This window comes from Lepidothrix coronata, unplaced genomic scaffold (assembly GCF_001604755.1).
Source record: "Lepidothrix coronata isolate B3197 unplaced genomic scaffold, Lepidothrix_coronata-1.0 Scaffold0, whole genome shotgun sequence".
Taxonomy (NCBI): Eukaryota; Metazoa; Chordata; class Aves; order Passeriformes; family Pipridae; genus Lepidothrix; species Lepidothrix coronata.
The window spans coordinates 11,542,851-11,570,617 of record NW_016690180.1 but is presented as its reverse complement, the minus strand read 5'-3'; the positions used below and the strand labels follow the sequence as shown (position 1 = coordinate 11,570,617).

The window sequence follows — 27,767 nt, the reverse complement described above, 5'->3', positions numbered from 1 at the left end:
AGCCCTGCATTTTGTTGTCAGAGTACATGCATGTCTCCACTGAACATTAGTAATGAATAGGCAGCGTCTGCACAGAAAAGATACAGATTCAACTGCCACGCACCATTTCAGAGAAAAATGTGGATAAAGGGACAAAGACCAAAAATACCATAAGATTTCATTTTCATGCAAATGAAACAGAAACTACAGTCATCAGCCCTGAATTGAAGGCCACCAGGGGCCTGAGGAGCTATTGCCACGTACAATGTTCAATTTCTGTCCTTAGCATCTCTTTTTAAATTAAAACAATTTGGGAGTATTTTCCATTGCTTTGGATGAATGCACACAGATTGCCAAAAGGTTAATCCATATTTACCAATATAGATTAAAAATTAATGCTCAGTGCAATCATCCCATTAATGACCTTCTATAAAAACTTCTCCATTTGCTTTAAGTTTATACAGAGTACAAACATATGGATTTGCTAGTGCACAGAAGATCAAAAAACATCAAAGACAGTTTAAGAAAACAGAGGAAAGCCAAGGGCAAAGAGCTTGATGCTAGGGCTGCTTTCACAGCCAATACCAGCACCATCAAACTACAGCCTTAGTATTGTCTCATTTCCCTGCCATCCTTCCATCATAAAACTTTACAGTGGCACCTCTGAAATCAGTGTGGCTAGACTGATTTCAGCCAGTCCAGAGTGAGAGAGCACCTATTTAGCCCAGAGCACCACATTTTGCATGTGGGGGAAGGCCAGGTTTGAGAAGCAAGTAGCTAAATCAGCCCCTTGGCTCTGTGTACGAGGCAGAATTTGAATCAAAGTCTCCCAAACACTTTAATAGTCAAATCTGTTTCTAGATACTAACATACTTTAAAAATCCAACCCAGTGTCAATAACTTTCTTGTCACAGGGCAGTATGTTAAATTGACCAATAAATAAAATTCCAGCGCAGGCAGCAGGTATTTGCTTTATGATAGTGTGACCTGCAACACACCATTTGTAGTTATTGGAACAAGGAGTTCTGCTGGAAATGTCAGCCTGTTCTTAGCATACAGCATCACAAGCAACTCCACAGCCAAAACGTAGACCAGCAAGTTAGACCTAATAGTGCAATCTTCATTGATAATTTTGGTGAATATAGTCCATTCCTTTGCACAGGATTAAAAGAAACAGCACGAAAAAAAGAAAAAAGGATTTTTAAGCTGGCTCAATGCCAGACAACACTAAATCTTTTAAGGCAGTGAATACTTTACTATAGCTTTCAAGTATTGTTATACTGAGAGACTAAAAAAGACTGCAAATGCAATCAAGATCAGCAATTCAATAATTCTACAGAAATGCAGTTGCTATCTCACCATTAGCACATCTTAGCCACATTTGGACCTTTTTAATGCAGTGGTCAATTTTTTGGATCTGCCTTGTTCTGAGAAATAATTATTGTAATTACAATGTAAAAGCTCTTTGCTCTTGTTCACAAAATTGTGAACTAATCATTCCCTTAGCCACCCATGATCACTCAATGTCTGTGAAGGAAATTGGTTTAAAATAACCAAATGGAAAAGTTCACTCACACTCTAAACAGCTCTAGATTAAATTATCTCTATGCTTTACACATTAATCTAAACGCTATATTTAAAAGAAAATAAAACCCCTTTGAATCAAAAAGAATTCAAGTAAGGGAAAAAGTCATATCATATAAAAGGGTTTTTATTAACGTATTGTATCAGAGTCATTGCTTGAAGATTTTTTGAGCGTGACTTCTAATGTTTTCTGTATTTTTCGGTTTTAAAAGGTTTGTTATCCATTTTCACAATCTTTTGTAACCATGCTTTTCTACTCTCTGCTGACCGTTCTTTACGTGAAATGTTCAGGAACAATGAGGTTAAAAAATGCATCCCAGTACGTTTCCCGTACTTGTTAGGTAGAAGGAGCATTGTGTAGGGGAAGCACGTTGAGCAATGAAACTGGGGGAAAAGACACCCTGCACTCCACTACCCCCAAAAAAAAAGGATGAATGAAAAAGAAATGCATGAGGTACATGAATAACTTTCAGGCTATGTCTGATCTGAGAGCAGACACAGATATAATCTGATAAATAAACTGATTTATATGGCTTACGCTGTTTTAGAAGGTTTCCTAATTTTAGTGTACATAGTTGATCCTTCTCAAACATTCCCATATAGCTGAGTAGGTCTAAGCAGTACTAGATTACAGACTACAAGATCATTTGAGAAATAGCTGCTTGAGCCAGGCACACTCTAGCCTAACTATTCACCAAAATACCTGATTGGAGCCCCTACATGCTAGGCATCTGAACTATGGACCACCAATACTTGACATAACTAACAGTATTACTATTTTGCTCACAGAATAAACTAATTTTGCTCCCACAACATGTAAAATTCTTCTGCTGAGGAAAGGATCTTCTCCAGGTGTTCCAACGCAAGCCAAATTAGTTGTCTGGATTTCATGTTGTGATCCAATTAAAAAGCAGCAAAAATAAGGAATAATGATGAAAGTGATAAAGATATTTTTACCACTGTTTCTATGCAGGACAACTGTGTAAGGTTGCTTTAGTTTTTAAGATGAGCAAAATCAAATTTTTCTTTCAAACCCAACTCATCTGCACCAAGTATATTGTTCTCCAAGTGTTATTTTTACTTCTCTAACCCCCTTCTTCTGTGTATGCCTTAGCCCAAACACTGTGCCCTATGCATAGCTGTCTGATTCTGAGACCTGCTAGGAGCTATGAATTTGGGCAAGTGGCCAAGTAGTTCATTCATCATCCTCTGTTTCAGTCTAGCCAGAAAAATATATGTTTTGTCTGAACAATGAATTTATAGCATGTGCTTTGTGGGTCATACCTACTCCTCCTCATACCTACGATTCACTTTGGCCTAGCAGTAACAAACTAAAGATGTAACTCTTGCAAACTCGAGCTCCTTATAAACAAGTTTCAGTATCTTTTCTTTATGTATGCATTCCAATTTGAAGATCCAGTTATAACTTAAAATCTTCCCAAGAGAGTTTTCAGTCTTCCAGCCACACAAAATAGATTTTTTTTCCTCTATCTACTTAAGTTTCCTTTGAAATAGTGAAACCAACATTGACTCTTTTCCCTGTGGGTTCTGTTTGCTTAAACCTGTTAAGCTGTCACACATGTTAAAATTGCCTGTGTCAAACAATTTTGAAGTTTGTAAACCACTGATTCTTCTAATCTTCTGAAATTGTTTTCCACTCTCTATGTCATTCTAGCTCGATGCAAAAAAAAGACAAATCTGCAAAAAAAATTGTTTCATAATACCAGTGTTTTGAGATGAACCTCAGAAGAACTTATTGCAAACTTGTGGTTTGCACTGATGTAACAGCTGCCTTAAATGACTATTTGTCAGGATAAAGTAAACCTATTTCTCTAAAGTACACTTAGGACAAAAAATCCAGCAGTGGTATGCTCTGTGTTACAGGGCTTATACTGTTCAGTACCATGCCAAGAAAGGCCTATATTTGTATTCTGCTCTTGACATGAAATAAATTTAATCATAGACTGAAATTTTTTTGTTCATTACAACACATTTTTTTCTAGCCTGTTCAGTTCTACTTTCTCTCACTTTCCTACAGCCTGCAGTACTGCTCAGTCCACAGAGCTCGCTGTGCAGTGCAGTGCTAACACAGTTGAACAACTCACCTCGATACTGGCACAAATTCTCTAACCCAAGGACTGAGTCCATCAAGAGCCTTCTGGCCTCCTGTTTCCCAACTTGTGCAAATCTCTTGTTGCTCTGCAGAATTTGTACTTTATTCAGGTTGTTTTGGTTTTCCTCATCTCCAAGGCATTCCCAGTAAGGAGCATATTATCCAAAGATATAAAAAAGCCTTTTGTACTCCGGAAGATATACAGGGTTTCCTGAATAAGACTCTGGAAAAGAAAGTTTCTTGCAAAAGAAACTACATGAGTAAATATACTACTTTCCAGGAAAAATCATGCTCCTTCTCCCAAACAAAATGGAAAGGTTAGCTGCATCAAGCCTTGCAGATTTTAGAGTCCTTCATCCTCAAAACTTCCTCATCACACAGCTTTTGCAGCTCATTTGACAGAAGGAAAATTAAGCTTAAATTGGCAAAGTCCCCATGCATTTATGCCAGGAAAATCCCACACAATTTGAAATTAATCAATAGCACAGAAACCCCCTCCCACCTACCACATGGAACTCAGTCTCCAAAAATCTGCAGACTCTCTCTAGGGTGGTATTTGCAATAAGCATGTTTGCAGAACTAGCTTCACTCTCCTTCCCACACAGAGAGATCTTTTGCTACTTTCCCTCCCATGAGAAAAATAACACACCTATGTGGAAAACAAAGGCTAGAGCATCCATCATAAAGACTAGAAAGGCCTGAATGCAGAAAATCTTCTCCTTACTGAGCCATTACTCTTTTCTTCCAGTGAGAAACACTGTAATTCTAGTCCAGCAAAATGCAACACAAACGTGATTTAGCACTCATGTCAATGAGCCCTTTAGAAAGGCCTTTTAACAAAGCTGAGCCTGTACCACAGCCAGAGTTTACTCTCCTACTTTCTCCAGGCACTTCTTTTGCTTTCCAGGAGGCCTGAAGATTTCTTTATGGAAGAAAGATTGCAATTGATTACCACAAAGCTTTCCATGAATGGTCTTTTTGAAGCATCCAGGTGAGATGTTTGGAAGATTCCAAGGTGTTTGTTACTCACAGCATACAATTACCCAGCTCCCGTTTTACTTTAGGTCTTTTACCCCCTCCCTTCCTGTAGGATTTCTCTATATAAAGAGACCTATAGGTGCCTTGTCTCTGAGCTACTATCAGGTTTTTGCAGCATTTTCTTGTTTGTGTTACAGCAGCATCTACTGGCACTGTAAGTGATAAAGGTCTCATTGATCCGTCTGTCCCAGAGACATCTAATAACACATACTATATTTAAACATTTATAGATTACCTAGACAGATCCAGACTGGATCCAGACTTCTGGCACCTCCTTACTTTTGGGAGAATAAGGAGGCACAACCCAATTCCATCTTGCTTATTAGTAGAGAATACATTATCCCTGAGAAATAAATGTTCAAGTTTTAACCCCTTTGGATTTAGGAGGCGCATAGTTGCAGGTACCTGAAATCCCAAGTAATGGGTGACATCAGGAGGTTATTACACAACCTGTGGTGACCACTGCCTCATGTGGCTTTGACAGCAGTGGGTTCCAGTGTCTATACTGTGTTTAAGGGGGGCTCAGAGCCCACCCAGAGCAGCAGGGACTCTTCAAGACAAAGGAAATACCAGGTTTGAAAAGCTTAAGTTGCTTTGGACAATGTGGCTGTCAACCTGCCTTCCTCAAAGAGAAGGGACCTGCCATGAGCATGCTGCTGTCAAGTCCAGTAATAGGACTTAGGACAGCTAAACAGATTTTTCTGGGCAAAGTCTTATGCATAACAAGCACCAATATCCCATAGAGTTGTGGGAGGGGGGGCTTGGACTCGAGAATTGGATTTTTGCAGGTTTCAAACCACAGCACTAGGTAAGGCTTTTATGAATTGTTCTGCCATGATGTGGCACCTGACTGCTGCTGAAGCTGGACTGGGGCTATGTTCCACGACCACTCTTGCAGTGCACCCACTGCTGCAGCAACAGAGAGCACAGGCAGGCAGTGCCAGCAGAAAAGCCACAAACAGACTGTTGGGAGTTAGTCAGGCCTATTATTCACAAAGCTGTCCTCCTCAGTCATTGCTCCACCCAAACCACACAGCTAATTGCCCTCATGTTAATCTTTACCACCTGTTTCCTTCTTCTTAGACTTTGCCTGTGGAGACATCCTTTTCCCAAGACTGATTTCCCAAGTTTCCACAATTCTTTCATGTTTGAAAAACTTTCTACTAGCTGAAAAAGTAATAAATAAAAAAAAAAAAAGGGAAAGAAAAAGGGATCTTCCAGTACAGCTTGAACTAGCCATGTTTCTGCGGATGTCAAGACCTCTGGTTCACCAGCTCTCACCTTATGGGCTCAGATTAAGCTCTAGCCACAGCAGACTGGTGTTTTTTCCAGCACTTTTGTTCATTATGAATTTTCAAAGTCGCTTTTTCCTTTTGAATACATACAGCATAGGACAAGGAATAGGTGAGAAAAGGGACAGCTCTTGGCAGTAGTTCAGTATCACAGAAATTTAATTGTGACAGAAAACTACACAGCAAGTCACTCATGTCACTTTTGCAAGAAAGTTTTGCTACAGAGAAAATAAAAACATAAGCATTTAAAGGATTTCAGGAGGTAATATGCCAGATAGCACAGTGTGAAAAAGCCTTCTTTCCTGTAAAGGACAAAAATATCTTATTCCTTCAGACCCCTTTCTCACCTAATCACAATGAGATGTGTAGACTGAAACTTGATCAGACAGAAGAAGGGTTAAGAGAGCACTGACTACATTTTTATGCAGATTTGCCTGTCCATCCTAGCTGAAATGAATTCTGATGTCTTTTTGACATGAACAAGGTAGGATTTGATAGAATCTAGCAGCTGTCTGAGTCTCAATAAGTAACTCTCTTTCCTGTCACTTCACTATCTAATCTTACCAGCACTGTGATCCACACTGGGACAGCAGCTCGGTTCTTTGACATCAAACTAGCAGACTGACAAGAAGCACAAAAACTAAGCCCTAATATTTCTTTCAGGGGTCCAAGAACTTCAAAGCTCTCTCAAATAGCTAAAGATCACCACAAAGATCATGCTATGAAGTTAAAGGGGAAATGGTCGTTTCACAAAGAATTTTAAAAAGAAACCACAAAAAACTATGTTTTCTCAACCAGAACAAAGCTACATTTTTTGCAGCTTCTGTAAACCAGACTTACCTTTCCCTATTCATCCTTATTAACACATGCCATCTGAAAAAATATACACAACAAATAGGAATGTCTCTAGATGTCAAAATCTGGGAAGTGTATATGGTGAATCACCACACCAAAAGACCTAGAACACTGCAGTGCAAGGGACAGCACAGACCCTTACTGGCTCCGGTGTCCCCAGTCCACACAAGCATCCCTGCCACTAGAGCCTGAGAAAATAATATTTATTCTTAGTTCCTATAGATCACTTAGGCCCTCAGTTAAATGCGATTTGTAAAAGAAAAGCCATGTATCAATATTTGTTTTGGGATGCATAATAGAGCTCGAGGATTTTAACTGATTTTAACAAAAAAACCCCAGGTTTTGTCAAAGCTGTGGAACCATCCATTGAAAGAATGAAACCACAGGACTGAAGAACTGATAAAAGTCATATCTGATTACACTGCAGAAAAAGGAAGTCTTTTCTACAGACTTCACCACCCTCAGCAACTCCAAAATTTCAATAAATCTCATTAAAGATGTGATACATAGCCTTTGTGAGTGTAAAATCAAAAGGAATACTGAGGATTCTCTGTTTAAAATCCCTAGAATGCAAACAAATCATACCAGCTAGTAAATTAAAACTACAACAGAGAAATAAATACCTTCTTTACAGATGAAGTGATCAAAGACTGGAAACAGTGAGAATCTCTCTCACCATTTAAAACCATGCCTTTGTTTTCAATCCTGCATATGCAGATTGCAAGTAAATACTAACACCTGGCAAAGAAGGCAGTCTCATGTCAGGGCACCACAGGGATCTCTTGGCACTGGAAATGTGACAATCCAAGCTGTATTAAATGCCACAGTAGCATTGCTTCAGCTGCAAAACCATTGCCTAGAGCAGCTCGTAGAAAGACCAATGTGTACTATACACAGCTCTAAAAAAAGAGTGGTGTTGCACTGGCATAGTTAAACTGAAGCAATTCTGTACGTAAGAAAATAATGCACTGATTTGAAATTGGTTTATTTATTAGTTTATTCTTGCTTCACAACAGTGCCATATCTATAGGCAAAGTAGGCTTCAGTCTTAAGTAGATGCTTGGACTATCAGTCTCATAGGATTAGCAGTTTTAAATTAAGGAAGAAGTTGCAAGAAAAAGTAATTTCACGCTTCGAAAAAAACTGTCATTTATTTCAAAGGCTTGGAACCTAGAACCATCAGTTCAGAATCTTATCCAAATGTTGATGTCATCAATGCATTTTAAAGCAGCTTTCAATTAGGTTAAATAAAGAAAACAGCAGCTGATGAAGAAAGCCCAGTAAGAATTTCTATTTCTAGATAAAACTGCTTTAAATGCATAATCAGTTCTGCTAACTGTGGGATGTGATGCACACGATTGAGTTTATAGGTGTTTAGTGAGAGTTTTGTGCCACTTAGTATGTTACTGTGAACAGTCAGCACAAAGATAATGATATAAATATAAGAGTGGGCCTATAACCTCTACTCCTTCTCATTGAAAAAGTACATACATTGCATAAGTCATACTCAGTAACATTTGCTCTGGGCTGCAACAGCATTTGCTTTTCTTATAAAATGTTTCATCTGCCTAAATTCAAAAAAAGTCCTTTTTCAGTTTTCTTAGCTCAAATGAGCATACAGACAAGGCAAGCATTCAGGGAACATTTCCTGTATTTAAACTCTCTCAATTAACAGTGCTGTAACCCAAGTCCCATCCAAGCCATAACAGGATCTTAAGAAAGCTAAATTGTATCAGTGTGGAAATCTGTAGCTGAAAGAGAAGAAATAAAAATTAGGTCAGTCTAATTGAATTGCAGTAGTTTGTCTGAAAAACGCCTTTCCTACTCACTTTGAAAGGGCATTAGAGGCAACATTAGGGAATTCTTTTCATTTTGAAAATCTTCTTCATTACTGCCTGCTTTACTGAAACGACTTCCAAAATCTTCATCTTTGCTTTGCTTAGAGGACTCACTGCTGATACCTCCTCCTGAGCTTTTATTTGTCTGGAGGATAAAAATACTGCCAATGTTACAGCTAGAACTTTCAAGTGGACAAGGGGAAGCTGGCTTCAGCAGGATTTTATGTGCCTTTTCAGCCCTTACGTGCACATTAAATTCTAACAAAAACGCCTGTATTTCTTACCCAGAGGAGCTCCCCCACTGCAGTCTGGTCTTGGTCTGTTTTGTGCAGCATGCTACCTGCACAAAGGAGAAAAGTGTAGAGCTATTAACTGTTTCAGCAATGGGGTTTACTGGCCTTTGGGTACCGCTTTACACCTCCCTCAAACACGTTGAGGAACTTCAGGAAAAGCAGTAAGCCTTGAGTAAGACTCATACTAACACTTCACTGACAGCAGCCCCAGCCTTGGCTCTCCAGGACTAGATGCTCTTGCTGCCCCAATGCATACACTAGGAAGCCAAACTCCCCTAGATTGCAATCCTCATCCCCTAGATGTGACAGGGGTGTTCACACTGTGGGTGCAAGTATTTCATAACAAATTGTAAAACAAATATATGTGTAATTTTTAGCAAAGGTTGATTACACTGATTACTGATGTAAGATGAGCCACTTAAATGTCAACTATAGAATAAGAGTCATCCATTTGTTCCACTCAGTATCATACTACTGAAGTAAGAGAAAACTTGGCTCCACTCTCTCAACAGAAACTCATTCTCAAAAGCAGGATGTACCTTACCAAAAGCAGGAGAAAGAAGCAGCAGCCACTGTGATTCACTTACCTTTCTGGAGGAATGTACACTATTAAAAACTAAATTTGATAGTGTAGGACTTTCCACACTAATCAGAGCTAGTAGGAATATATACATCTATATATGCATATAACAAAAGTGATGAGGAAAACCTGCTCCCAAGTCTGTGTTTGCTACCACTGAGTATTCAAAATGACATCCAAAGCACTTCACTTCTGTTCCTCATTGGTTCATTCATTTGTGTCAATGTAATATTCACACAATTACAAACTATGATGAACAAGTCCCACTCTGAAATTTGAGCCCTAAAGGCTGCATATGTTATCCAAATATATAACCTAATGCTAAGAACATTGGGATTCTTTCAACCACAAATTTATGTAATTTCAATTATTTCTAATGTTGCAATAGAAGCATCATGTTCAACTCATCATAGCTCAGAACATTTTTCTACTACATCTTCTGGAAAAGAAATACCATTCTTCAAAGTTCCACAATTTTTGTAGCCTTCAGCAAAATAAATTTCTTACCTTTATTAGCACAATCTTTACTATTAAGCCATTTACCTAAATTAGTTTTTGACTAACTCTCCAATCTGACTGACAGGATTATGGACGTAATGTGTTTCCTCAAGGGATTTTTCAACTTACAGAATCAGTCTGCAAATTTCTCACTGTCTAAATTATAACCCATGATTTAATGTCATCCATTTACACATCCTCAAACACACGAATAGAGGGAGATTGTATTTCTACAGGTGGTTCCCCGTGGCCTTTTGCCAACAAAAGCTTAGGAGCTTATGACAGTGAATTACACTTCAGAAACCATCCTGTGTTTTGTAGCTAAATTTGATGTTGCTTTGTCACCACTGCCTGAAAATAGTCAGAGACTGGGAGATGCCTGGGTGCCTCAGAATACTTACAGAGACAGGTCCTAAGGAAGATAGCTGCAACCCAGATAAAAGCTGGCAAGACTAGCTAATCACATGGATATATTTGCATCAGGTAGTACATGCCACAGCAGACAGTTTTAATGAAAAACATACTGGAAAGAGCAGAGAAACACCTGCAGCACGCTCATCTCCCCTTCCCCTCCACCAAAAAATAGATGTTGTATGAACAGAGAAACACAAGCTCCCCAGTAAGGGCAAGCAAGGAAAAGATCCACAGCAGGTCTGCAGATAGGGCCTGCAGGGAGCAGAATCATAGAATCAGCCAGGTTGGAAGGAACCTCTGAGATCATCAAGTCCAACCCTTGATCCAACACTGCTGTGGTTACTAGGCCATGGCACTAAGTGCCACATCCAGTCTCATCTTAAAAACCTCCAGGGACGGAGAATCTACCACTTCCCTGGGCAGCCCATTCCAATGTCTGATTACCCTCTCTGTAAAGAATTTCTTCCTAATATCCAACCTAAACCTCCCCTGGCAGAACTTAAGACCATGCCCTCTTGTCCTACTGATAGCTGCCTGGGAAAAGAGACCAACCCCCACCTGGCTACAACCTCCTTTCAGGGAGTTGTAGAAACTGATGAGGTCTCCTCTGAGCCTGAGCAGCAGAAGAACAGCATGAGGTCAGGCTTTACAGCACATCCTTGGCTCTGCCCAGTTGCAAGTCACCTCTTACTGCCCAGTGACACCATGGCATCACATGGTTCAGGCACTGAGCCTCAGTGTTTCCCATACAGCACAAAAGCTGAAAACAAGCCTTTGCCCCAGTGCACCCCCATGAAGCTCCTGACACAATGCAGAGACAGGTCAAACAGCTAAAGTCAGGGTATGACTTGCAGACAAGGCCTTGCCCTTAATTTGTCAGATGCTTCAGCAATCAAATAATAAAACAACACAGAGCCAAGTTTAACACTGAAGTACAAGTCATTTACAGTCCACCTTTTACCAAGCTTAAGGATCATGCAAGTTTCTTCCCCTCGGAGGAAGGCCCACTGCCATGGAGAAGATACGGTAGAACATGCAGCAATGAAGGCTAAATTTCAGTTCACACTAATATGTGCTGCAAATCGTGGTAAAAAGGAGTAAAGAAAACGTAGCATCTTCTATAGTCCTTATGGAATGGCCTTACCCAGAAATGAGGCCAACAGCTGGGGATGGGATGATGATTTACTTATCCCTACATAAGACCCCAGAGCGTGCAAAATGGCCTTTACACAAAGTTGTGCTGATGAAATCAGATTGATGACCTTTTTACATAATAAAATGCTGTCAGGTATAGCGTTAATAATAATTTAAGAAATTATCTAAGGCTTTGATTAAAGATGTTATATATAGATGAGAAAGGTAAAATATTTATTCTACAGTTCAATAAAAAAATGTTCTCTTATAACGAACACAAAGATGAGTCGCCTGGTGTCTGGCGTTCTTTGTGAATATTTCCCAGAATTACCAATGTCAGCATCTGGCCAATGTAGCTATGAGTGTGTTAAACACTAAAACATAGAAAAGAGCATTTTCTGACTTAAATTTGTTATGGATATTTTTGTTTTGGCATGACTTTTTAAAAAACAAGGATCATGGATCTTGTCAGGGTATGAGCATCATAGGGAAAGGAAGAGAAGCCTGAGAATTTTGCCTGAATAAAATGTGCAGTGGCTTGCACATTTCAATACTCATTCTGAATCTTAAGTTCCAGATAAGTATTCATAACTGCATTCACCACCAGTCTGGTAATGTTGTTCTGAAATTTAGAGGCTCTATTTTCCTTGAATCTCCAGATAGGTCCTGTCCTTAAACTCTAAGCAGCAACAAAACCAACAAAATAGGTAGAGCTCATACTGCTAGTACAATATCACATGGTTCAAGCAATCATAGGAGCATGGATGCCATTCTGCATCTAAAGTTTTCAGAATGCTCTCACATCAGTAGGCAACACAGGGCATATAAAGCAACATTAAACCATTTTGTCAGTATTTCAATAAAGCACCACTATTTTCCTACTTTCTTAGAAATTAACTTCACATCTCAGACATCCACACTAACCAAAAAGTCCCATCTATATAGAAGAGCTCAAATAATGCTCCCAGTCTTTCTTATTAAAATAAATAAATGAATAAATAAATAAATACACATTTCTCAGTACACATTTTTTAAGTCCTCTAGCTGTCTAGACAGTGAAATCCTACACTGCATTGTAGACTAAAGGGAAAGTGTAGCCATCTTGTTATATAACAACATAAATATGGGGGAACACACAATCAGCTCAAAAAAGGGACTATCTCAGAATGGAGCAAACAAAATTCTTCCTCCAGCATAACAAGTCTGTCTAATTGCCATCTATAAATTTGTTACCAAGGGAAAGAGTGTAATGAGTTTCTACAGAAATAACCCAAACACCCAGCATCACAATAGTGAATGTGACAAAATCAAATTTCAGTTTTAAAAAGCTAACAGTTTTAGGAGAATGTAAGTCTTCAGACACAAGAGACTTAAAGCCATGATAGATGTGATGTAAAAGTTATATAATACTAGCTCCCCATAATATCAGGGCTGTTTGCACAGTGTTTTCTGAGGTATCTGATGCTGACTACAGCACTGAACTGGGGTCTGATCCAGCCTGACAGTTTCTATGTCTCTTTACACTTAACAGGGTAGAACTAAAAATACAATAAAAATCAAACAATACAGAGACATTCCTGATGATCCATTGCAGAGACAGTTATAAAAAGAATAAGCTCTCTCCTCCCCCCCTTTTTTTAACCAGAGTGGCAGAATAAACCTATTTGATTTTTTTTTCATGTTATAATTAAATTCCCAATAATGGAAAACAGACAACTTTTTTGTTTTCACCTAGAGTTTTCTGTAGCAGTCATTACTAATGCCTTTGTTAAGCAGAAGTCGGGTGGAACCAAGAAAACAGGAACTAACCTGCTGCTCCTTTGAGTCTCTGATCTGGGTGTCCAAAGAACAAGGATTTGTTGCAGTCATTGGATTGCCACCTGCCCAGGGCATTCAACTGTATCTAGCAGAATGACGCTGGAAACAATTCATGAGTAAATACACAATAACATTTGTATGTTTACAGCATCTGTCAAAGGTGTGGGTATGGTGATTTCTCTACTGTGTGTTTCCAGTGCAAGTCAAACCCATTAATTAAATTCATGCTCTTGTCCTGCTTCAAAAGGAAAAACAGAGCTGATTTATGGGCACTGACTGCTGCAGGAACTAGGAGCTGGTTTTGCTCACTCTCTCTCCTTAATTAATTTTTAAGCATCTGGATAGGTTGATTTCTCAGATTCTGATCATACAAAAGGCTGCACAACCACAATTTCTACAAAGAAAAAGAGCTGCTCCATGCAGAGTACTGTCTGTCAGGGTTTCTCAGTGCTGGCTGAATAGTGTCTACAGAAATTGTGTACCAGAACATCCCTGTGCCCAAGCAAGGGATGAAGCTGCAAAAGGTCCCGATTATAAGACATTTCTTATCTCATAATTATTTTGCTTGTCCCAACAACAAAAATTCTAAAATGACGGAAAGTTGCCTGCAGAACAGTGTTATTTGCTGCAACAAAAAAAAAAAAAAAATCTCTTTTTAACAAGAGTTTCAGGGAAATTGCCACAAATATCTTCTGCTAGAGGGCATATCAATGCCTCTATATTGCCAAAGCAAATATATGCAAAATATCAGCAACACACCAGTGTGTTTTTTATTTCTTCTAGGTTCTTTAAACAGGAGACAGATTGCTAACATTTGGGGCTGAAATCCGGAGGTAAGACATTTAACACCCAAACTAGGAACAGGAAACTGTTACAGAAGTGGAAAATTTTGGATACTGAACTTTCACCCTCTGCTTCTGGGAGATTTTTACTAGTAAAGAACTATATGAACATAGACAGATTATATTGACACTGCATCACCTGCCCAGCAGAGCCACATGCTGCTGCTGCTGACACTGCCTACAAAGATCGAAGCTTCCCATGCATTAACGAGCTAAACCTGGGTGTTCTGTGTTTCATGCCACGCTTATAGACCCTATATTGACAGAGTGGAAGGCTGGGACAGATGAACTCTGGAACTGCCTTTCAATCAATTATTTTATGATTCTGTACAACACCTTGTAAAACAAGGCAAATTTATTTTGTTGTGATTCATAGTCCAGGCACCAGAAAGCCTGCTATGAACAAGGATATACCATCTAAAACAGCTCATTATCAGTAGTTGCCAGGAATAAATAGAAAGTAGCCAGCATGGTCTACAAGAGTGGTGGAACAAACAGAACATAAAATTATCTCTTGCTGTCAGTGACCCAAAGGGGCCTCACTAAGACATGACTACAACTAAGAACCTCTATCTAGACATGAATGGACACATGATAATGGACTGCAGGATCAACTAAACAGACAACACTATCCTAAGGTGCCTCAGCTAATGGAAAGAGGGTAATTCTCCAGAAATCTCTTGTACAACTGGCAAGACAACACAGCTCTTCCAGACAACCTATTTTCAGCTGTGGATCAAGACCTCTCCTTTTGTCAGCTTGTTTTAACCACTCAAAAAACAACCCTGTGCCTTTTCAGTTACAGATTTCAGAATTCAAGAGCTAGCATTCTGATATATAAAAACTTTTTAAATTCATGAAAGATTGACAGAGTAACTCACCTCAACATGATTATATTTCCTAGGTACGTTTTGTAAAGAAAATGGACTATTTGTTTCTCTTCCCCCTCAATTACCTCAGTGAACCAAGACAACTGTCATTACCCACGTTTACTTTTCCCCACCCCTTTGGAGTCCAGCAGAGAAGTGTGCAGTTTTACAGTGGAAAGATTATTTCTTCACTCTAAGCATTCATACAAACAATTTAGGATTTTCAAATTTAGCTTTGATTTCACAAAACTGCTCCATTTCTTGAACTTACAACAGAATCTTAAAGACTTTGAGTCCACTTCTAGCAAGGTCAGTCACAGTTTTACCATCAAAATGCATTGAGAGCACATTAATACAACCATCTGTAAACAATTATAGAGAAACACATGGGCAGAATTGCAAAGAACGCATGGAAATCAGAGGTTTGTTCCACTGAAAGATTGTAATGAAGAGCTGAACTGATCCTAAAGACTCAAAAGGAAAAGCTATTGGACGACAGTTTGCAGCAGAGAAAATATTTGGGCAGTACCACAAAAGCACAAGGGCCAAGGCTATTAGAGAAGAGGAGGAAACTGTGAGGGGAATGCAAACCTCAGGGCATAAATTGAAACCACTCTTGATAGCTAAGAACTTTCTGAAACTCTACCATAGAATTCTAACATTTTTTATCAACGAAGGAAAGCAAGTAGTGTCTACAACCAACTGATCTTCAGCTCAGCTTTGAAGTCCAAGTTATGATTTCTGGAAAGGAAGAGTTAAACTCTATATTGTTTGAGTAAAATATGTTAGTTCTCTTTGATCCTTAGGGGGAGGGAAACTTTTCTTATGAAAAGTGCTGGTCAACTTCGCACACTATATAAAGAGGGGCTGTGTGTGGTGCTTGAAAGTTTCAGGGTGGGAGCTTCTAATGGATCAGTGGCATTAGTGGATGGATCAGTGGCAACTCTCCAGCCTGTCAGAAAATGCAACACCCCATGCACACTTCCACTGGAGGACACAACTTTTAAAACCAAAAATCTACAAAGAGATTCAACACCAGCACGAGAAGGTAAATAGGGAAACAATTGTTCAGTGCCAGAATCAACCTGATTTTGTCCAGCACAAAACACACCCAGGGTCTGAAGTGTACCTATGGTCTATGCCAAAGCGGGTTTAAGGCATTTTGATTTTGACTGTATGACTGAGATAGCATGTTTTTCAGCAACTAAATTAAATGGAAAATGAAAATATGAACTTCTGAGAGCCTTATGATTTTGTTTAAATTCCAGGTTATTTTGGAATGGGAAAACTACTTGCTGCTTGGATCTATGACAACCATGTAGATACTAGTCACTCGCTTTAACAATCTACACCACCATGGTAAGCCATATTCCAAAGACTGGGTCTCAGGTCACTGGTAGTTGCGTTGTGCAATAAGTTGGAGTGACTGGATATAAGGCTTCATGTTTCTGTCTCAAACACAGCAACATAAAAAGTATTAAACAACAAAAGAGAGCAGGATATGGCAACACATCTTGATTTACAAACACTGTTTTACACACCAGACAAGTATTAGGTTTCTCAGAATATCTCAAAAGGGACGTTGTTAAGCAAAGATGATGGTAAAAAGAGTATTTCATTAAGACATCTGAATGTAATTTGCAGGATTAACAACCACATTCCAAACTATCACCAAGCAGAAGAGGAAAAAGCTCCAAATACAATGAAAAAAAAAAGGATATTTTTAACTTGAGTTTAAGTACAAATATAGAATGCTTTATGCCTAATTGTATTTGACACTGAGAAAATTAACTATTGGTTCAATTCCAGCTTCTACACTTATTCTTCTGTTAAATATACAGCACTTGAGACTGAGTTTTCAGCACTCATTTTAACATTATAAGCAAAGAGGTTTGCTAATTGATTAGCTCCTTTTTCCTTAAAGAAAAAAACCTGCACACTCTACTTTTGGGTCAAAAGCCAATTACACGCATCAGAAGTCGACAGTGAAACCAGTTATCATTTGACATGATATAATGGATATACTGACAACTTACCAACAGCTGTGATTTCCATCAGCTCTCCTTTTTGGCATTTCCATTTTAAATTTCCAGGGAATCATAGGAATTTCATAGAAGATTGAAAATAAACAAACCCCAACTATTAATTAACCCTATAGCTAACCTACAGCTTCAAAATTTGTTAAACAGACAAAAGGAATGCACAGCAGTTAAGAATGCACTTTAAGGTTTAGTTAAAGAGGTTCTTTTGAATTTGTTAAATAAAGTCTGCATCCTTTCAACATGGGGCCATTTCCTTTCATTTTCATTTTCCTTTCATTGTATGCACAAATTTTCAGACCACAGCTTACACAAAACAAGTAAGGCCATTGAGACAGAATTACACTGCAAGTAAGATTAATTAGAGCAAAAATTAAAAGGAGGAATCTACTTGGTAATTAATAATGACAGCTATGTTTAAAAAATAGAATTAATGTAAAAAAAGATTTAAAATGCCCTCAGTAAAAGGTTGCATAAAAACAGGAACACACCATGACTCATTCTTCATAAGCTTTATTATTTACTCCACCTACAGTACTGATGTCACCTTTAACAGATGCACAGAAATATTCTCAGCCATTTGCAACAGTATAGTAAGATTGAACAGGGCTGTAAATCTCCAAAGTGCAGCACAAACAGAGAAGGATACAAAATGGTGACATACAAGGCAAGTAAAGTGACTTCTTGTAGGGCAACAGAGCAATGCAGTGAATCAAGGTTGAGTGAATCCCAGGTTCTCCTTAGCAATGAGTCACATCAGATATCTGGGCTGCTTATATTTGCATTTAGTTTTCAGTCTTTCAGGCTATTAACAGAAAATCTTCTAAATATCACCTATGGATCAGACACTATGCAGTGTTGCCTTCTTGAATTTGTAGGCAAGCAGAAATCATGAAACTACACAGCCAGAGCTACTTTCAAACCTGGAGGCTAGCTACTGAAATTTTATATGAAGTTTGCAATTTACCTATACATTCTGAGAAGTATAACTGCACAGAATATGTATGCAAAAAGAGCAGCAGCAGCAATGACTGTTGCTTGTACTATCCCTCCCCAGCCCCATTAACTATGGATGCTGAATTCAGGAGTGAACTACCTTGGCTCAGATCCTAGGAAGAGTGTTCTGTTGAAAGGGATCTCAAGGCCAGTAAGAATCTCCCTCTCTTACAAGAAAAGACTTGCAGATTTCACAAATGATGCAAGCAACCCTGGATTTCTGGTTTGTAATGTAAATTGCACTGAGATTTTTCAAGTTACCACTAAAGCAGAAAGATGCCAAAAAGAAAGAACATGGCCCAAATTCCAAAATCCACAGAAAAATACATTGCCCATTACACAGAAATGAGCTTGACTTGGTGATTAACAGTCATTATAGGTTTGCCTGCACACGCAGATCCATGTGGGTGTATCCTGCTCACTACAAGAAATAAAGAAAATATTTACATTTTTAAAGAAAAAGCAACTGTACTGTTACACTCTAAAGCTACAATTATCTCATTAATTTATTCGTCTTTTTATAAATTCTTAGTAGAAAACATTTTGCTGAATTTTCCATTTACTCTAGAGCACATATCTGAAAGAACAACAACTTTACCAAAACCTAGAATATTACTGCAATGCCAAAGGCATTTCTTAAGTTTCAAAATTTGTGAAAATCTGAAGGGTGAAGTTCTGACAAGCACACAGTAGTTTTAATTGATACTATAAATATCCTGACTCCCAGAAAACCAAAAATCCCATAATACTGCATATTTGAAAGTTTTCTAATTTTACTGTTGCTGTTTAAACACTTCACGAGTCCTAATCCACTGTAGCAAAGCTCATGCTCACTTTAAGCAGGTTAGCATTCCAATTCAGCTCAAGGGGATGAGCATACTACTCAAGTGATTTGTTTTATCACTGTCTAAAATTTAAAATTCACAATGGTACCAAGAGGAGGCTGTTATATTTCCACACTATTTGCAGTAGACAGTCTATACGTCAGAGTACCCCTCTTACTTGTGCATGCCCATAAAGAAACCACTTGCAAAGTGTTTTACTATTGCAGGATCAAGACATTTAAAACAAATCTTTCAAGAAGTCGATGGAGTACAATCTGAAAGGTAGGATTATTGTTTTTTTTTTATTCTCCTTGTGTAGGTTTAAAACTTTCTGGACATCCACTATTGTAACTTCAGCATTCCACAACATAAAACACCTCTGGGTTATTTTTCTCTCTGTAGTACTCCACAATAGTTTCTAATGACAGTGCTCTGCTGCTGCAAGCACTGGTGAGAAAACAGGTTCTGAACTATGTTTCTTTCCAAACCCTAAGCTTCCTGATGCAGTAAATTTGCCAGTTTCCACTATGAAGTTTAGAAAAAGACACTGTACAGAAGAAATACAGGAATAAGTTGAATCAATCTAAATCAGTTAACAGAGGTGAAAAATGGCAGGAGAAAATGTGGAAATGTAGGCAAATGGTATGGGAAGAAAAGTTAAGTCAAGTGGGGGAAAGAAAGAGGAGGATTTGGCAAAAGAACTAATTGGAAAACAAAAACGTAAGGGTTAATTTGGTTGGAGAGGGAGAGCACCCTGACTTCCGACAGTTTCCTTACAAAAAGCTGCATGTTATTACATGAAATGGTCTAACACAAAAGCACAATATCCTGATAATGTTTAAAAATCTCCTTAATCCATTTGTTGGTTTTTGGGGCTTTTTTTGTTTTGGTTTGGTTTGGGGAGGGGGGGAGAATACAGCTTTTGCTTGGGTTTTTTTAACTTTTTTTTTTTCAGAAGAGAATCATTGACTCATACAAATTGCTTTTGGCTTTATCCAATTTTCTTTGTATTAAGAGAGGCTGATGTTCTGAGCAGTACAACAACACCACAATATCTGCCACTGGCAATATTTCGGATGATATAAACAAACCAGAAGCATTTGAAATATTCAGGGCAAAATGATTTTTGGGGACACTAAGCTACAATTGAATACCAGAACTGAGATCACATATCCTGTCTGGCCTCAATCCTTCCTAAAGGCCTATACACAAAAAACTCCAATACCTATATTTGAAGCAATCTTCATAGACATCCAAGTTTACTTTCAGAATATTGTTCCCTTAAGTAAAAGTGTATGGCATACTTAAAGGATAAAGGCCTGCTAAACTCCAGCAGTGTCTCTTCATGCCCACTTCCGAAGACTCAACAGGGTAAAAAAAAAAAAAACTCAAACAAAAAAACCCAGAAAAACCAAACCAAACAAACAAAAAAATTCAAACCAAACCAAAACAAAAAACACCAAGGAAGTACTGAACCTTTTCATAGAACTGATGTGCAACCAAGAGTTTTCAATAAGCTAGAATGCCAGAATTACAGAAGTTACCTTGATCAGACTTCATTGTTGTTTTCCTAAGTTTTATTTTCTTATTTTAACTTACAAAAATTTTATCATATCTAAAACATATGAGATTTCCACCTTCTCTCCTCTTCCATCTTCCTCTGTTCACCAGGTGTTTCCCAGATTACCTAAAGATTCAGTCTTTCAACAATATATTTTAAATGTCTTTAGCCCCAAATTGCTGCAGAAGGCCAATAAATTGTTTCTGCACAGAACTCACAGGCAAATACAAGAAGCAACAGCTTCCAGCAGATGGATCAACAAAGACCTAGATTTCATAGTATACAGTGTGCTGCTGTGCAACTGTACAACAATGTGCATGGTAGAAACAAATAAAATACCTGGGAAGCAGTCTGGCTTGCCAAGTTTTTCTCACAAACTAAATCTTATGACAGTATGCTGTAGCCTTCATGCTCACTGTCTGATATTTTCCATTTTCCAAATGTCCCAAGTAGAATTTCTCATTGATACCACCATCCATAAAACTAATACAATAAAAAAGACATTTTTCAGGAGGCAACAAAAGATAGCCCTTTTATATATATATATATATATTCAGTTGAGAAACAATCCACATCTAGAACATATTTCTATATTTAAGCAGGCTTATACTCTTCAGCTGATTCTGCAAATGGAGATCTAAGGAAAAGTGACTTCTGGGCCAGAAGACAGGAAACAAGCAGCTAGCTCCACAGCCAGTTATGCTGACATAAAAATTCAAGTAAAAAGATTTGTTTGCTTTCCTGTCAGTACTGCAAAGAAAATCAAACTGCAGTTTCTGGCTCATTCAGCCCCAGAGTAATAAATATTCTGAAAGGCAGATTCTGTCCTTATTTACATTCTCCCAGTCACCTCTGGTGAGGGTGCAGGAAACTAAGGCCACATCATGGCCAGGAGACAATTTGTTTTGTATTCACATTGTCATGTGGATCCTGCATTGCTATAGGATCTTAGGGACCATGATACCAGTTCAAATCAGTGATCTGAGTGACCAGCAATATCCCAGTCTTCAGCTCAGTGCCTGAGTTTAGTGCCAGTTCATGTTTAAGTCACAGGTAGGTATTGAGATCCCCCAGCTGTGCCTCATAAGGCACTCCAGTTCATCAGTTTGCTCAGCAGAATCTCACACACAGCCAAAACGGGACATAGCCAAAAGCAAACGTGTCAAGGACTGAATATAACTGCAGACCCTGACATATTGATGCTTTCTTCAAATGCACCCTCCTTACCTCAGCATTTGCCCTTCCTCAAATCCAGCTAAAATTTCAATATGATCTTTCACCAGGGAGAGCAACATCTTTAAATATTGTTATATTTAACAGATGTCTTTGACCTCTCAGCAACTGTTGGATTTATGCAGTCCTCAAAATTTACCAGACTTTAATATATCTATGGATTAAGCATCATGTTTTTGTCCTCTCTTTCTCTCTACTCTGGCATTCTAAATTTTTTGAGCCCTGTAAAGTTAGGTCCTTCTTTGTACCTCATCTTTCATCCAAAAGTTGAAATTTCACTTCTTCAGCTATCCCTGTAGACAGAACTAGAAGCAACTGTAAGAAAGTTATCATCAGACCTTTAGTTTTTCTCATTTCCTTTATATTTTGAAGATAGGTCTGATAGACCTACTGAGGGAAACAAAACAAACAAAAAAATTAATCACCAGATTTGGAATTGTATGAATTTTTTTATGCCAGGAGAAATGTTTCAGCCACTAGGAAAAAAAGAATGTATAAAGAACAATGACATGCATATAAAAACCTCAGTGTTTCCCATGAAGTAGACAACTAGGCAGAAATTAGTCAGTGGAGGGACTCAACAAGATTTTATTTTAAGTAACCCAAAACGTCTCCATGATTTCAGTGTATGATTGTTTCTCAAGTAGGCACACAGAATATGGATGGACTCTGTAAAAGGCTTGTGGTCTTCAGCATGCTCAGACCAGGCCACTGAACAGGGTTGAAATTACAGAATATCACAGAAGCAGGGTAGAGCAGTTCAAACTTAGGTCTGATCCTCCAGCTAATATGACAAGGGAAAATACCTCGGACGGGCATTGAGTACACCTCAAAGTACAGATATTTCTAGCAAGAGCTAGGAAGCAGCCTCTTGCATATTTACAGAATAGGAACCGTATGAGAAGACAGGAAACAGCAGAGTATTATGAAGTATCCAAATACTTCAGAAATAATTAGGAGCAAATAATAGCTTTCAACAGCTATACCACCATAATGTGAACATGGAACAGAATTTCCGAAGTATAGCTTTTATTTTTGCTGCAACATCTTTATAAAGTACCTCATATTTTAAAATAAACATAAAAAATTTAACTTGAACAGTTATGGTATACATCACTTGCCATGCACTTCTCTTCCAGCAGCCGCATGCAATCAAGTCAATCTCTCTGTATGACATCTTCCTACTATTCTCTTGGGAAGCCATAAGAGCAATGATCCTTTGAAATCCATAACCAAGACATCAGTAGCTGTGTTTTAAAAACTGGGGAGCAAATAATGAGACATTATTACCAACAGGAAGAGAAAACTGCTTGGACTGCCACATACTGTCATACATTTATTCCCTGTTTGAGACTCTTTTTATTTATCTTTGCATATCTGTGTATGACACTTAAGGAGAGGTAACTTTATAAACACTTAAGGAGAGGTATATTTATATAGAAATGCAGCTTTACAACCTAACTTGACATGTTATTTGTTTATCAGAAAGATTATGGTATAAAAATGACAAACCACTTCCTCTGCTGAATCCCTTCAAGACCGACAAATGGGGCAAATGAGTTGAGTTTTTCTCCTGGAAAGATTCACTGCAACATATATATTACATACATGAAAGACATGATAGAATACGGAGTCCAAGTTAAGAGCAAGAATTTATAATCAAATATCCATATGTACCTGTGCCAGGAGGGACAAGGCACTTCAACTGCAAGTCTGCTGAGAGATTCTGAACCCCTTGCCCTAAGGTATGATTATACAGATTTCCTGTGGCCTGAATCCACAGGGTGTTGCTAAGACTTCAAAGACTGGCAGGTGCATTAAGATCACATCTTACAGAGACTAAGAGAACAACGTTCAACCTAAAACACAGCAACCACATCAAGCCAAAACCATCGAGAAGGCAGTGATTATTTTACACAGTATGCAAAGAGTTAGAGAATTCCCTCATTAGGAGGGTCCCCAGTTCAGTTTGACCCCAGTCTCAAAGCCATACCTCACAGCTATCAAAGTCACGTCCTTGATGGCATGCTCTGAAACAGGCTGCTGAAGCCTGCCACTGGGAAAGGAGCTGGTCCAGGCAAAGCGTAAGCAGAGGAACCTTGTGAATTGTAGACCCATGGCAGCATTATTCCAGGCCCTGATTCTAGATTTGTTTCTATGTTAAATGTTTTAAAAAGGCATTGGATACAACCAAGGTTTTTCCGAGCAAGGCCTGGAACCCAAGAATTCCTCCTCCAAAGTGGAAAGTTGCACAAGATTACAAAGAGACACTTTAACCACTCAAGAGAGATAAATTCAGGTACAGTCCCTCTGTTACATAAAAATTGGCTATAACTATTTTGAGGCCAGAGCTGTGCTGCCAAACACAGATCCCCACCTGGGCTTAGCCTAACACAATTACTGAATGAAATATAGTTTCTCTGCTGATTGCTTCTTTCACATGTACATGACCATCTGCTTCCCATATCCAGTTTTTGCCTTGTCACATATTTAGACCATACATCCCTTAGGAAGGAGCACATTTCTATGTTTGCCTCTGCACAGTATGGGACTATACAGGATTCAGGGTTTTAGGCCACACAATTAAACAAGCTATTATATTTTATGAGATTAACAATTTTAAGAGAAAGGAAATATAAGTTTCAGTAACTTAAACACTAGACAGTGATGTAAGTTTGGGAAGATCAAATGTAAAAAACAAGCATGGCTGAAGAGAAAATTAGTGTTTTATGCTACAAGCTATATTTGGTTTTCCTTTATGCAAACTGGCTAATGACTGTGAGAATTTTACCCTTTGCCCCACTCTTCCTCTTACTCATTAAAAATAAAACTATCATTTTGTATGGCTAATAATGGGGATAGGAAAATGTTCTGTGCCTTAGTGCTATGAGTGATGAGGAACCAGTCAGAGAGAATGCATTTCCTTTTAATTATCTTATAAATATTTTAAATCAATTGCAAAAAGCATAACAGGAAAAAAAGGATGTGTACAGATCACCTCCAGGTTGTAGCCCATGTCCCCTCTAGGGCGTTCTACTGCACTAATAACGGCCTCACAAAAAGGTCCAACTCCTATGTAAGCTTGGCCTCACTCTCTCATAGGTGTTCATGAAAAAATTCGACAGCTACCAGAGATATTAGAAATTAGTCAGTGAATGAAACAGTAAAAGAATGACTTCTAAAAAATAAAAAAAAGAACTGACAGGATGGAAATAGAAACAGGAACCTATAATGAGAATAAAACACAGCACTTCATTTATTAACTAATACTGTCAGGAAGCCACTAGAAATAAGTGAAAGATCTGGTTGTCCTTATTGGCTTGGACAGAAGGACATTTTGAGAGGAGTTAGCAGGACTTAACATAGCAATGCATATTATTAAATTTTTTGGAAGATCAGCTTAGGCAAAGACCAACAGTCACAAATCAAAACAAAACACCTTTTGTAAAACTGATAGCATCTACTTTTCATTACCTTTCCCTTCTGCCAACACCCCTGCAAATAACAAGTGCAGGTGTGGTGCTCAAGCTGCACTGGCAACATCCAAGCTTCCCTGCCTTGGGACCTGCCCAGCGCTGTAGCTTAGTTTGGTGCAAAACAGCTGCATGAAAAAGCAATAAACTGAAGGAGCAATGAAGAGGCAGAAAACCCATCAAGATCGGAGAAAAACATTGATAGATGCCTCATGGCATGGGGAGAGAGCAGCTGTAAAGAAGTGGAGCAGTTTCTAATGTTGCATTTGCAGCAATCCAGAAGCTCCCCATTCCAGCTGAAGTATTTACACTGGCATGTAACAATTGGCAGGTATTGCCATTGCCAACTATACTGGTATAATTTCTTGACAGTACAACTACACATATGTAAGATAATTAGCACTTATTTTTCTAATATAAGCAGAGCAGATTAAATCTGACCTTTTCTCAGCTCTTTGAGAATACAAGTGTAAGCAGATATTTCCACTACTCTCACCATCCTGACTGCCAAAGGAGTTTCTCATCAGATCGTAGCCAGACATCACACTGGCAGGATGCTCTTCCCCATTGTTGAGAAATATCACAGCATGCACTCACAATTAAAGTGTATAATTGACCCCTGCACAGTAGACACACCTCTCAGCTAGGAGACTGCACTCTTCCTTGGATGGTGTTATAAATAATGAAACTATATAATACACAGTTTATTCTATTACAGTACTATTTCGTGTACATGGTAATTAGTGCTGAACACTAATGTTGTGATTCTGGGACAAAGAGCATAGTAATTGCACATTTTTGTCAACCCCTACTATTGCAAATTTCCTGGATAAACATTTACTACATGCATACATTTTCAGATGACACCATGCAAATAGAAGTTAAAATCATGATAACATACTCCCACTGGCTGAGTGGTGAGTAGGTCATAGTTTGGTAATTAGCTGATGCTGTACTGATGGTTTATCAGGCAAGCATAGTGCTTGTTTATTTGGGTATTTGATATTCATAGAATCATAGAAAGGCTTGGGTTGAAAGGGACCTTAAAGACCACCTAGTTCCCACTCTCCTGCCAAGGGCAGGGATGGCACCCACTAGACCAGGTTGCTCAGGGTCCCATCCAACCTGGCCTTGAACACCTCCAGGTATGGGGTATCCACAACTTCTCTGGGCAACCTGTTCCTGTGCCTCACTACCCCTTGGGTAAAGAATTTCTTCCTAACATCTCATATAAATTTCTCCTCTTTCAGTTTAAAACCATTTTCCCTTGTCCTATCACTATCTACCCATGTAAAAAGTTGTTCTCCTTCATTTTTATAAGCCCCCTTTAAGTAATGGAAGACCACAACAAGGTCTCCCTAGAGCCTTCTCTTCTCCAGACTGAACTACCCCAGCTTTCCTAGCCTGTTTTCAGAGGAGAGGTGCTCCAACCCTCTGAATCTTTAATTACTTTGCTCTTTAATCTCCTGAAAAGTGTGGGATTCAGCTAATTAGAAACAATTCCATTTAAGTGTCACTTGGTTTGCTTCTCCCCGTGCTATGACTAGTCACATTCCTTTGTCATTTAAGGATTCAGCTATTCTGCCATGTATTACCTTGATGAAGCAAAACCATTTTGTGATATCAGACCTAGTTCCCCGGTAATGAAAGAACTACTCTATGTCAGAATACAAAGCATCAAAATTTATGAGGCCATAAATATGTGAGTTCTACATATTTCCTATGCTTCTGATGACTGAGAACCTCCAGTTTTTGATACCTGCCCTGATTAAAACCCCTTTTGTCCCTTGAAAAAACTACAAGTCTAAATCAGTTTCAGTGATTAGTTTAGGCTTCACTGGAAAGAAGCCTAAATTATATCCCTAATTCCCTACACACAAAACCAACCTCAACCATCATACCTTGAATAGCATACAGAACACATCAAATTCCTCCCAGTCATTGTCTGTACACAGTGTCAGTGTGTAATATCACCCAGAAGTTTGACACTTGAGTCCAGAAAACACAGAGTCAGGCCACTGCCTTGAACAATGTATCCATGTGCTTGATTCAGCCTGGCCAGGGAGAAAGAGAACAAAGAATTAAAAAAAAAAAACAACATTATCAGTGTTAACAACTGATGATAGTGTAAGGATTATTTGCATCCAAGCAACAATCACATTTATCTGTGAAACACAGGGGATCCAATTTGAAAAGGGGAAAAAAAACCAGAGGGTGGCAGTGGGAATCAAACATCCAAAGCTGACTGCCATAAGTCAGCTAGTTAGGCAGTGGCTGAAGAAGTTTTATAAGTTTTTCATGAGTCCCTCTGTGTCAGCTTCTCTTATCTTCACTGTTAGCTGTACTAGAAATGTATGCAAACTGCTCAGTGGGCAAATAAGGCCTCGGTGGAGAATAAAAGTGCCTTGTAGACCTGTGCAGCTCCTCAGCTTTGTGAAATAAATGAAAATAGGACAAGCAACAATAACCTTGGCAATAACCTTGTGCCGGCAGG

At 38.6% G+C, this 27,767-nt stretch overlaps 1 protein-coding gene across 4 annotated transcripts in view; it reads left to right on the top strand.

Moving 5' to 3' along the window:
- Positions 1–27,767, top strand: part of CUNH4orf19 (chromosome unknown C4orf19 homolog) — a 44,010-nt gene that overhangs the window by 5,140 nt on the left and 11,103 nt on the right. The window contains exons 2-4 of one of the 4 annotated variants that reach the window (XR_001876954.1): positions 14,220–14,269; positions 16,416–16,506; positions 18,244–18,413. The gene's annotated coding sequence lies outside the window, so the exon portion shown is untranslated. Of the gene's footprint in view, positions 1–14,219; positions 14,270–16,415; positions 16,507–18,243; positions 18,414–19,233; positions 19,289–27,767 lie in introns of those variants that run through there. The other 3 variants (XM_017828276.1, XM_017828443.1, XM_017828356.1) reach the window with 3 other exon arrangements.